This window comes from Helianthus annuus, chromosome 2 (genome assembly GCF_002127325.2).
Source record: "Helianthus annuus cultivar XRQ/B chromosome 2, HanXRQr2.0-SUNRISE, whole genome shotgun sequence".
Taxonomy (NCBI): domain Eukaryota; kingdom Viridiplantae; phylum Streptophyta; class Magnoliopsida; order Asterales; family Asteraceae; genus Helianthus; species Helianthus annuus.
The window spans coordinates 168990053-169002135 of NC_035434.2; positions in this window are offsets into that span (position 1 = coordinate 168990053).

Genomic DNA, 12083 nt, shown 5'->3' on the forward strand with positions numbered 1-12083 from the left:
TTATCATGCAAATTTTTCATTCTTTCCTTATAAATTTCGGAATTAGAATATGCATAATTCCTAAGTTCGTCTAATTCGTTTATTTGACAAAATCGATTTTTACCGGCATTTTCCAAATCTAAGTTTACGTTTTTTATTGCCCAGTAGGCTTTGTGAGCTATTTCTACTGGCAAATGACAACTTTTTCCATAGACGAGTTTATATGGGGTTGTGCCTATAGTGGTTTTATAAGCAGTTCGAAAAGCCCATAAAGCGTCGTCTAATTTATCGGCCCATTCTTTTTTATTTATTCCTACGGTTTTTTCAAGTATTCGTTTTAAACCTCGATTAGTCACTTCGGCTTGCCCATTTGTTTGAGGATGATATGCTGTTGAGACCCGGTGATAGACCCCATACCTTGTTAATATTTTTTCGAGTTGATGATTGCAAAAATGGGTACCTCTATCACTTATCAAAGCCTTTGGTGTCCCGAAACGAGAGAACAACTTTTTCAGAAATTTTACCACTACTCTTCCATCATTTGTTGGAAGAGCCTCGGCCTCTGCCCATTTAGACAAGTAATCGACTGCCACAAGTATATATTTGTTTCCCTTTGAAGGTGGGAAAGGTCCCATGAAATCGAGTCCCCACACATCAAAGATTTCACAGACGAGAATGCCATTTTGAGGCATTTCGTTTTTGGAAGAAATATTACCTGATCTTTGGCATGCATCACATGTCTTTACAAGGTTTTGTGCATCCTTGTAAATGGTCGGCCAGTAAAATCCTGAATCAAATACCTTTCGTGCGGTACTTGCGGCACCATGATGTCCTCCGTATGGACCTTCATGACAATGATGGAGAATTCTTCGTGCTTCATTACCATAGACACACCTTCGGATGAGCTGGTCAGCACACATTTTGAAAAGATAGGGGTCTTCCCAAAAGTAATGCTTTACATCAGCAAAGAATTTCTTTCTTTGATGATGTGGCCATCCTTTGGTGACTACACCGCTAGCTAAGAAATTAGCGTAGTCGGCATACCATGGTTCTTGTCTACTCTCTATCATTTCCAAGGATTCCGTGGGAAATTTTTCGTTGATTTGCTCGTCCCTGGTTGTCTCCAAAGCTGGGTCTTCTAAGCGTGAGAGATGATCTGTAGCAGTGTTTTCTGCTCCTCTTTTGTCCTTGATTTCAATGTCGAATTCTTGGAGGAGTAGAATCCATCTTATCAAACGGGGTTTTGCGTCTTGCTTCTTGAAGAGGTACCTGATGGCTGCATGGTCTGTATAGACTATTGTTTTAGAAAGAACAAGATAAGAACGAAATTTATCAAAAGCAAATACCACCGCTAGTAATTCTTTTTCGCATTCCTTGTCAAAGATGAAGGGTGCATCTTTTTCAAGTAATTTTGTTAGAGGCCTCGAAATTTTTGAAAAGTCTTTGATAAACCTTCTATAAAATCCGGCATGCCCTAGGAAACTTCTGATTGCTCACACGGAGGATGGAGGAGGTAATCGAGAAATAGTCTCTATTTTTGCTCGATCAACTTCCATTCCTTCGCTTGAGATTTTGTGACCGAGTACTATTCCCTCTGTTACCATGAAATGGCATTTTTCCCAGTTAAGGGCGAGGTTAGTTTCCTCACATCGGGATAGCATTCGTTCAAGATTATCGAGGCATTGGTCATATGAGTCTCCAAAGATGGAAAAGTCATCCATGAAGACTTCCATTGTCTTTTCGATCATATCATGGAAAATGGCGACCATACAACGTTGGAATGTTGCAGGCGCATTACATAGACCGAATGGCATGCGTCGATATGCAAAAGTTCCGTAGGGACATGTGAAAGTTGTTTTCTCTTGGTCTTCCGGTGCTATCGGTATTTGAAAGTAACCTGAAAAACCATCTAAGAAACAATAAAATTTATGACCGGATAATCTTTCTAACATTTGATCAATGAAGGGTAAAGGAAAGTGGTCTTTCCTAGTTGCTTCATTTAATCTCCTATAATCTATACAGACTCTCCATCCTGTGACGGTTCTTGTTGGTATTAATTCATTTTTCTCGTTAGTTATTACCGTCATACCTCCTTTCTTTGGGACTACTTGAACGGGACTTACCCACGGGCTATCGGAGATAGGGTAGATTAGTCCGGCGTCGAGTAGTTTGATGACTTCATTCTTAACCACTTCTTGAACATTGGGGTTCACTCTTCGTTGTGGTTGAATTACCGTCTTGTAGTCATCATTCATTAAAATTTTGTGCGTGCACATGGAAGGGCTTATTCCTTTAATATCTACAAGCTTCCAAGCGATCGCGTTTTTGTGTTTTTTAAGTAAGTTAACTAATTTCTCTTTTTCTATATTACTTAATTTAGATGAAATAATTACGGGTAAACTACCTTCTTTGCCTAGAAAAGCATATTCCAAACCTTTAGGAAGTTCTTTGAGCTCAATGGGTGGGTCTTTAGGAGACACCTTATTTTGTGGCTCATCTAAATCAAGAACCTTAAAAGTTTGTTCTATGGCTATCTCTTCCTCGACAAAGTGGTCCTCTTCGTTGGTTGTATCGGGCGGTTCAGCTTTATCTTCAATTAGGGGGTCATTGTTACCAAAAGGATATTTCATTGAGCGCTCAAGATCTATGCTCCTTTTGAATGCCCCTAATTGAAGAGGTAGATTGTTGAATTTCCGGTTTTTCAAAGCTCTATGAGTTTGTACAAAAGGTTTTCCCAAGACTAGGGGGGCATCATCTAGGATGACGAAGTCGGTTGGGATTACCATTTGATTTGTTTGAACCAAAACATCTTCAACTACACCGATTGATTTTATTACTTTCCGATTGGATAGAAAAATGGGTATTTGAAGTGGAGTAAAATCACTAACACTTAATTTTTCAAAAATATAGTTAGGCATTATGTTAACGCAAAGATCCTTATCGATGGTGATATTACTAATAAATGAATTTTGAAAGAAACATGGAACCGGTGTAATGTTAATTTCAAAAGGGTCTTCTTTTATTAGCGAGGTTTGATCATTAGTTAACTTAACGCTTACTAAGTCTTTGATTTTAGCACTAGTGTTTAACTCTTTTAAAAACTTAGCATGAGGGGTTATTAAACAATGATTTTCGAAAGTAGGTGACAAGAGGTTAATTTCTTCAAAATTAGACTCTTCTTGAATTTTAACATTAACGGACTCACCATTTTCGTTGTTTAACTCATGTGTCGGTTTTTCACTTTCTTGTTCTTCCATTTTTACACTTTCAACTATCTCTACGTTATTATCATTTTTTAACTCTTCTCTTGCGCGGGATTCCTCTTCCCTTGCTCGAGATTCTTTTATGCAACGTTCGATAGTTTTAATGTGTTCTAATATCCTATTGGTCACTTCGGTGAGATTGAAAGAATTTGGATCCTCAAAGCTTGAATCCGGTTGTTCGATCCTTGGCTCCTCATAGTACTCATATGAAGTAGATGGTTCACACCATTGTTCTTCATTGTAAGTATATGATGGATAAGGGTCGAAACTTTGTTCTTCATAGTACTCATATGAGGTGGGTTGTTCACGCCATGGTTCCTCATAATAAGAGTATGAAGGTGGTGGCTCATATGTTGAATCTTCAAAATATGAGTATGAAGGCTCATACCTTGGTTCATCAAAATATGAGTATGAGGGAGGAGGTTCATACCTTTGGTCTTCATAGGATGTGTATGAAGTTGATGGCTCGTACCTGGGCTCCTCATAATGGTTGTATGAATTGGATGGTTGATATGAAGTATTATATTGAACCGAGCGTGTGTTACGACAATTAGTACAATAATTACCCCTATAATCATCCTCATCATAGGTGTAGTTGTAACCTCTTGAGTATTGATCCATAAGAATCACTCAACAGACCACAACTGAGTCTCGGGACCAGAAAAAAAAAATAAGACGGAAACAGAAGCTGGACACGGCCCCGTGTTGAATGAACACGGCCCCGTGTTCAGGCTCTGTATCTGGGCGTTTTAATTAAAGTTACTGGTCACGTTGAGCACGGGGGCGTGTTCAGCGAGCACGGCCCCGTGTTCAGACTCTGTATCTGGGTATCTACTCTAAAAATATGCAGCACGGGGGCGTGTTCAGTGAGCACGGCCCCGTGTTCAGGCTACTGTAAATGCAAAAACTAAACTAAAATGCAGAAAAATGCGCGCGTTTTAAAAAGGTTTTGAAAAACTGATTAGGCCGTCGATTTTAAGCTTTCTTAAAATCCTTGTGTCCCCGGCAACGGCGCCAAAAACTTGATGCGTGTGTAGTGTAATATTATTTTGATGTATATTTAAGCCCTTTTTACACTTTTAGCCAAGTTTTAAATTTATAAAACACGATACTCACTAACACTAAACACACATATGGGCAAGTGCACCCATCGTGGACGTAGTATAGTGTTGGTAAGATACCGAGGTCGTCCAAGGACACAAGAGCTTTTAATACCGGTTTATCCTCAACGTCTAATCAAATCAAAAAGTTAGAAAAATGTTTTAAACTAAGAAAAATAAAAACTAACTAAATGCTGAAAATAAAAATAAAATAAAAACAGATAGACAAGATGAATCACTTGGATCCGACACGTGTATTAGTATAACCTTTGATTATTTTCGCACTTTTGCACTTGTTTAAGAGATTATCTTAGTTATTGTAGTAGGCCCCTCTTTTGAAGGCGACGTTACCCTCAACCCAGTAGTTTGAGTCAGCAAGGATACAATCCTAAAGGGTCGGATTATTGAAAGATAATGAATTAAGTTATTAATGCAAATTGTGGTAGGCCCCGCTTCTGGCGGTGACGTTACCCTCGGCTAAGTAGTCTGAGTCAGCAGGGATACAGTCCTAAATAGCCGGGTTATAGTATTAATAGTAGTTAACTTATGAGGGGGTCAAAGAGTTTGGATCCCCGCCATCCAATACCTATGGGCATTGAAGGAGATCCTACTAAATTTGACCCAGGTCCCAAGCAGGACCTCTAAACGCTGAACAAGGGCAAGACCCTTACCAAACCGTTCCCTGAACCCCCGACCAGGTAGCCAACATACCTCCATATAGACCGTGGAGATATGAATGGTGTAAATCTTTTATTTTATATAGACAGTAAAATAACGCCAAGACACCACGGACAAACGATAAGGAAAGATCACCTTCAACATAAGTAACTAGTTATTAAAGTCATTAATACAAAACCAAATAAAAAGTGCAAAAGATTAAAAATAAAAAGTATTATACTAAACACTTGTCTTCACCAAGTGATGTAAGAGACTTAGGCAAACATGGCCTTGATTGTCAAGAACTCTTACGATCAATCTTGGATCCCGAGACGACTCACACACTCTACGATGGACAATAGATGATGGTGGTGGATGATGGTGTTATGGTGGTGGTGGGTGGTGGATGAAGTGTGAGAGAGGTGGTGTGCCAAGGGATGAGAGAGAATGAAGCCAAGCTCCTCTATTTATAGGCTGAACAAAAGGCTGGACACGGCCCCGTGTCCGCTGGACACGGCCCCGTGCCCGCCTGACACTCTCTCTCCTCATTAATTGTAATTGCGAATTACAATTAATGCGCCTGCTGTACTTTCACCACGCCCCCGTGCTCGCTGGACACGACCCCGTGGTGGGCAATGGAAGCTTCTACTGGTTTGTCTTTTCTGCTGCTTCCTGGGCACGCCCCCGTGTTCGCTGGACACGGGGCGTGTTCAGACTCTGTTTCTTCCTTTTTGCTTTGGGAGGTGCCGTTGAGGGTCCGGGCAGTCTACTTTTGTTCCTTTTCTTGTATTTATGGTAGAATTAGTGGTCTTTTTGCTTCTTTTGTGATTTTGAGCTCATTTCATCCTGAAAATACAAAAGGAAGACAAAAACACTCTTTTTCCAACATTAGTACTTAAAAAGGGTTAGTTTTATGCCTGAATTGATGTGTTTTATATGTTGCATTTTACACACATCAGTGGGGGTATTTGATGTGTGTAAAATGCAACATATAAATCACATCAATTAAGGCATAAAACTAACCCTTTTTAAGTACTAATGTTGGAAAAAGAGTGTTTTTGTCTTCCTTTTGTATTTTCAGGATGAAATGAGCTCAAATTCACAAAAGAAGCAAAAAGACAACTAATTCTAGCATAAATACAAGAAAAGGAATAAAAGTAGACTGCCCGGACCCTCAACGGCATCCTCCAAAGCAAAGAAGAGAAAACAGAAGCCTGAACACGCCCCGTGCTCAGCCAGCACGGGGCCGTGCCCAAGAAGCAGCATAAAAGACAAACTTGTAGAAGCTTCCATTGCCCACCACGGGGCCGTGTCCAGTGAGCACGGGGGCGTGGTGAAAGTACAGCAGGCGCATTAATTGTAATTGCGAATTACAATTAATGAGGAGAGAGACTGTCAGACGGGCACGGGGGCGTGTCCTGCGGACACGGGGCCGTGCCCAGCCTTCTGTTCAGCCTATAAATAGGGGTGCTTGGTTTCATTCCATCTCATCCCTTGGCACACCACCTCTCTCACACTTCATCCACCACCCACCACCACCATAACACCATCATCCACCACCATCATCCATTGTCCATCGTAGAGTGTGTGAGTCGTCTCGGGATCCAAGATTGATCGTAAGAGTTCTTGACAATCAAGGTCATGTTTGCCTAAGTCTCTTACATCACTTGGTGAAGACAAGTGTTTAGTATAATACTTTTTATTTTTAATCTTTTGCACTTTTTATTTGGTTTTGTATTAATGACTTTAATAACTAGTTGCTTATGTTGAAGGTGATCTTTCCTTATCGTTTGTCTGTGGTGTCTTGGCATTATTTTACTGTCTATATAAAATAAAAGATTTTCACCATTCATATCTCCATGGTCTATATGGAGGTATGTTGGCTACCTGGTCGGGGGTTAAGGGAACGGTTTGGTAAGGGTCTTGCCCTTGTTCAGCGTTTAGAGGTTCTGCTTGGGACCTGGGTCAAATTTAGTAGGATCTCCTTCAATGCCCATAGGTATTGGATGGCGGGGATCCAAACTCTTTGACCCCCTCATAAGTTAACTACTATTAATACTATAACCCGGCTATTTAGGACTGTATCCCTGCTGACTCAGACTACTTAGCCGAGGGTAACGTCACCGCCACAAGCGGGGCCTACCATAATTTGCATTAATAACTTAATTCATTATCTTCCAATAATCCGACCCTTTAGGATTGTATCCTTGCTGACTCAAACTACTGGGTTGAGGGTAACGTCGCCTTCAAAAGAGGGGCCTACTACAATAACTAAGATAATCTCTTAAACAAGTGCAAAAGTGCGAAAATAATCAAAGGTTATACTAATACACGAGTCGGATCCAAGTGATTCATCTTGTCTATCTGTTTTTATTTTTATTTTATTTTTCAGCATTTAGTTAGTTTTTATTTTCTTAGTTTAAAAACATTTTTCTCACTTTTTGATTTGATTAGACGTTGAGGATAAACCGGTATTAAAAGCTCTTGTGTCCTTAGACGACCTCGGTATCTTACCAACACTATACTACGTCCACGATGGGTGCACTTGCCCATATGTGTGTTTAGTGTTAGTGAATATCGTGTTTTATAAATTTAAAACTTGGCTAAAGGTGTAAAAAGGGCTTAATTATATATCTAAATTATATACACACCAACACACATCACAAAGTCCAAGTCAACTTTGACTTTCTTTGACTGTAAATAGTCGATTTTGTGTTTTAGTTGTATTATGTGGAGTAAGTGTTGTATTCAGCCAGAACCGAAGTAATCGAATGTGTTTTAACGCGAACCGATGTACGATTGTGAATAATAGGAAGTAACAATGCGATAAAGTTAATCAATCAGTAATCAAACCGATCTAACAATCAATCGAACTCGAGACTCGAATCATGCTTATTGTGGTATTATTTTACGTGTGTGTGCCTTATGTGTTACTTGTGCGTGCTTACTTTATGATTGGTGTGGTATTCAAGCAAATCAATCGAAAATCGAATCGAAACTCGAAAAGCAATCAAACTCAATCGAAACCGACATTGAAACGTGACTTATAGAAGATTGTATGTTAGATATAGTGGTTGGGATTAAAAGTAATTTGACTAGGAACTCTATCGTATTCATATCATCGTCCATCGAAATCGAAACGTCGAAAAACGTCGCAAAATACTCGAAGTGCGTGGCGGATCGAACAGGAAGCATCCTGATCGAACAGGCCAGCCGATCGGCTAGCACCTTGCCAGCCGATCGAGCAGCCCACTCGATCGGAGTTCCCAGCCGATCGGCTGCCACTTTCCTCTTTTGGAAGCCTATAAATAGGGCTGTCATTGTCATACTTTCCATTTTTGGAAAGCTCTGACCGAACCAGCCATCTTCTTCACCTTTTCTCAGATTTCTCTCAATCCCGGTAAGTTTTCACTCTAATTCTTGTACGTTTCTGCTCATTACTTGATTCTACACCTTTCTATCTTTCAAAACTTGGATTCTAACCGTGAAATCACCAAGATCTAAGTGTTCTTGGGTGATGTCATCATGGTGTTCTTGAAGAACATCATGTCTTGGCCTCATTCCACTATGATTAGCTTAGATCTAACCGATTTCCACATAAACAAGTTAAGATCCATCATAGATCTAAACATTTTCATGATGTAAAGGATTGAAAGAAGGATTCCAACTTTCTTTCAACTCTTTTACACTCAATACTTTCAAACCGATAGAAACGGAGCTTGAACCAGCTAACTAATCATTCAAACGGATAAAAGGTTCAAGATTCGTGTTTTATGAACAAGGTTCACCGATTTCGGATTAAACTCTAAACCGACATTCCGAACCGTTCACCGGCCGGACTTGGGTGATTCCTGTCTAAGCCGGAGAGACGGGTAAGAACGAAGGTATCATAGTTCAACTCGTTATCAAACTACCTCGATATAATGGCAAGTAACCAGACGACCAAGTGTTAGACGAAGGGCCGACCAGGTCAGAAATGCTGGCCGAACGGCTAGGCTGTTCGAACAGCCCAGCCGATCGGACACACCAGCCGATCAACCGGGCCAGCCGATCGGCTAGCACATGGCGTCCCACTTTCCCAAACTTTTGAAGTATAGTATTGACGAAGTAATATTCAGTCAAATAGGTCACTCGATTGGTAAACATTACTGCTCGGATCATGAGATACTATGCTTCAACACTTAACCATTTTCACAACTTGATCGTAGTAGAGAATGCCAGCCGATCGAATAGACTGTTCGATCGAGCGACATTCAGTTGGGGACTAACTTTGAAGCTCCTAGCCGATCGAGTGAGCTAGCCGATCGAGTGAGCTAGCCGATCGAACGAACTGTTCGATCGAACGACTTGAAAGGTAGGAACACTTCAGTGTTCTCAAATACTGCAACAAAAACTTCAAAAGTTCAAATCCTCTAACACAAACACACTAGAGGAAGAAACAATCCACTCGAATGGTTCAGCCGATCGAGCCAACCGGCCGATCGAACAGGACTGCCCAATCGGATATACCAGCCGATCGAACAGGCCGTCCGATCGAACCTGCCGTTCGATCGACCAGCCCATTCGATCCATCCATACTTGTTTACTTTTCCGCGTTACTTATCGTTATGCTATCGAACTATTCAGGCTAATCTTACTCTCAGCGCTCCCTTCAGTCCACAATCAATCACTGTGAGTATACTCGATCCCTTTTTGCTTTTAGCACTTTTGGGTGTTACATACGTTACCTATCAAATCACAATCAGACACAAACCATTTGAACGCTTACCAAATTGCATGTGCTATTTAACTAAATGAATGCTGTTTATTATGTTTACACGTGGAGTGCTATCTACCTGCCTTAGCAACATAGTACTATAGTTTGGACTCAGCACCCGTTCACACGGGGGTTGTTAAGGACAGTTACTTGCATGGATTACGGAGGTAATCATGTATTGCGAACCGTCTCGAACGGTCAACCCGCAGTCGTTGGTACCGATGGTCCCATGTCGATAATTAACATGCATCATTTTCCTCTGTGTAATTAGGATGCTTACTTGCTAGGAAAGCGAGGCAATAATAAAGCTTTAGAGCCCATCTAGCAGTTGTAGGTCGTAGCCTACCTAGGGGTCTCTAGAAGCGAATAAACTATAGCCATGGAGCCGTTGGAGTTGTTCGATCAAGCATCTATGGCATTAGTTGTCTGTAGATCTTGTCCGGACGAGTCTTAATGACTCTGGGCAGTACTTTTGAACATTTGGTCTGTAATAATTTGAATCTGAGTTGTCGAAACAGTACTGCTTGTTTAGTTGTATTCTATGATAACTTGTTTATTTATTTGGGATACGGTATGGGACGTATCACTTAACTGAATTTGTAATAATAGTTGTTGTGGAAACTTCTGGACAATCTGTTTCGCTCAGTGCCGCGCCCCGATGATTCCGCCATCGGTTGGGGTGTGACAGATTGGTATCAGAGCCATAACTATAGGGAATTAGGCAGGCACGACCTAGTCCGGGTCGCTGTCTTAGAAACCTAGACTATAGTTAGGAACCATCAGACCTAGTTTATGTGCTTATTCTGCAATCCTCCACTATTACTGCACTCGAATTCTCAAACAAAGTCAGTAGCTTTAGTAGGGAATAGGTGTGAAAGCCGCAAACTCCTAACCAAGCTGCCTGACTTATGCTGATTCTATTCGTTTATTCATGCTCGTCTTATTATTTTCACCAACAAACCAAGGAGGTTATGCCAAATCAGGAGTGAAATCCATATTTTAACGAATAACCCCCTTCCTCCCTAATAGTTCCACCGTTTGAACCAAACTTTTTCTACAATTGTTGCCTTTGTATGAATGCTCCTAAAATGATAAAGGTGGTTCATAGATATAATACTTCTACATAAGTACATATTTTAAAATGAAAAAAAAAATAGAAAACGTTAAACAACAGATGTCAAGTTCCAAACCGTCGGCTAAAATGTTCATCAAACCTGGACCATTTAAATCTCAAACCGATCAAATCAATCGACTTGCTTCGATTTTGACGGTTTGGTCACTTACAACGCTATCATGAACAACTTTTTTTTGAAGGGTTTGTTTGTCAAAACTAGAAAATTGATGGTGTAATTTGATGATGTAACAATCACCTCCCCTAACTAAACTATCCTTGTTCAGCTCCGTGTGTATGAATCATGCCATATCCATGGGTAGTTAAGTTAGTGGTCACATGTACGATGACTATTAATAATCGCCTTGAGTCAAGTACCGTTTCTATTACGCCTAGTGGAATGCCTCGTCTGTGTTGCGGAATGTTACATCGAATATTTCTTAGTTTGATAGCATATACGCTTTTGTCTCGTTTACTTGTACATACTATTTATAATGCGATTTCAACAAAATAACATGGAGACGTAGATAAAAATACTATCGTCAAAGAAAAAAAAGCATCTATAATCTTTAAGAATTATAAAGTAATTTTATTAGCGTAAACTTAGTTAAGAAAAAAATTGGGTAAAGTTGAAAAATATTAAATTTAATTTTTTTCAAGAAAAAAGCCAAAAATTTTAAAGATGGGGCCAAATATATATATATACTATCGTTAAAGATGGGGCCACCGTATTTCTTATCCATTAATATTAATTTGCCGCCAATTCTCACCAATAATATTCGTTCGCTGTTCCAGGACATCCTAAGGTCGGAGGGTGTGGAGGGCGCCACCCCTGCCACCTCACCTCCGGTAGCGCCACCCCTCCGCCACCATCCATACCCTTCATTTTAACAGGGGGCGCCATGTTCAGGTGGGGCCCACATCAATTAATCCAATATTTTTTTTTTAATTTTGTTTAATAAAGGGTTTTATCTCACACCCTGCAAGTTAAGGGAATGCGTTATAAAGCCCCCTGGCTAACGTGGATCCTACGTGTCGCTGACGTGTCTTGATAAAACCCCTATGGGCTCCATCCCACACCCCATAGCCTAAATGTAAATATAAATGTAAAATTTAAAATGTAAATATAAATGTAAAATGTAAAATGTAAAATGTAAAATATAGGAGATGACCTAATTAAAAATCGCCTTGAGTCAGCCGTTTATATGAATAGTTAG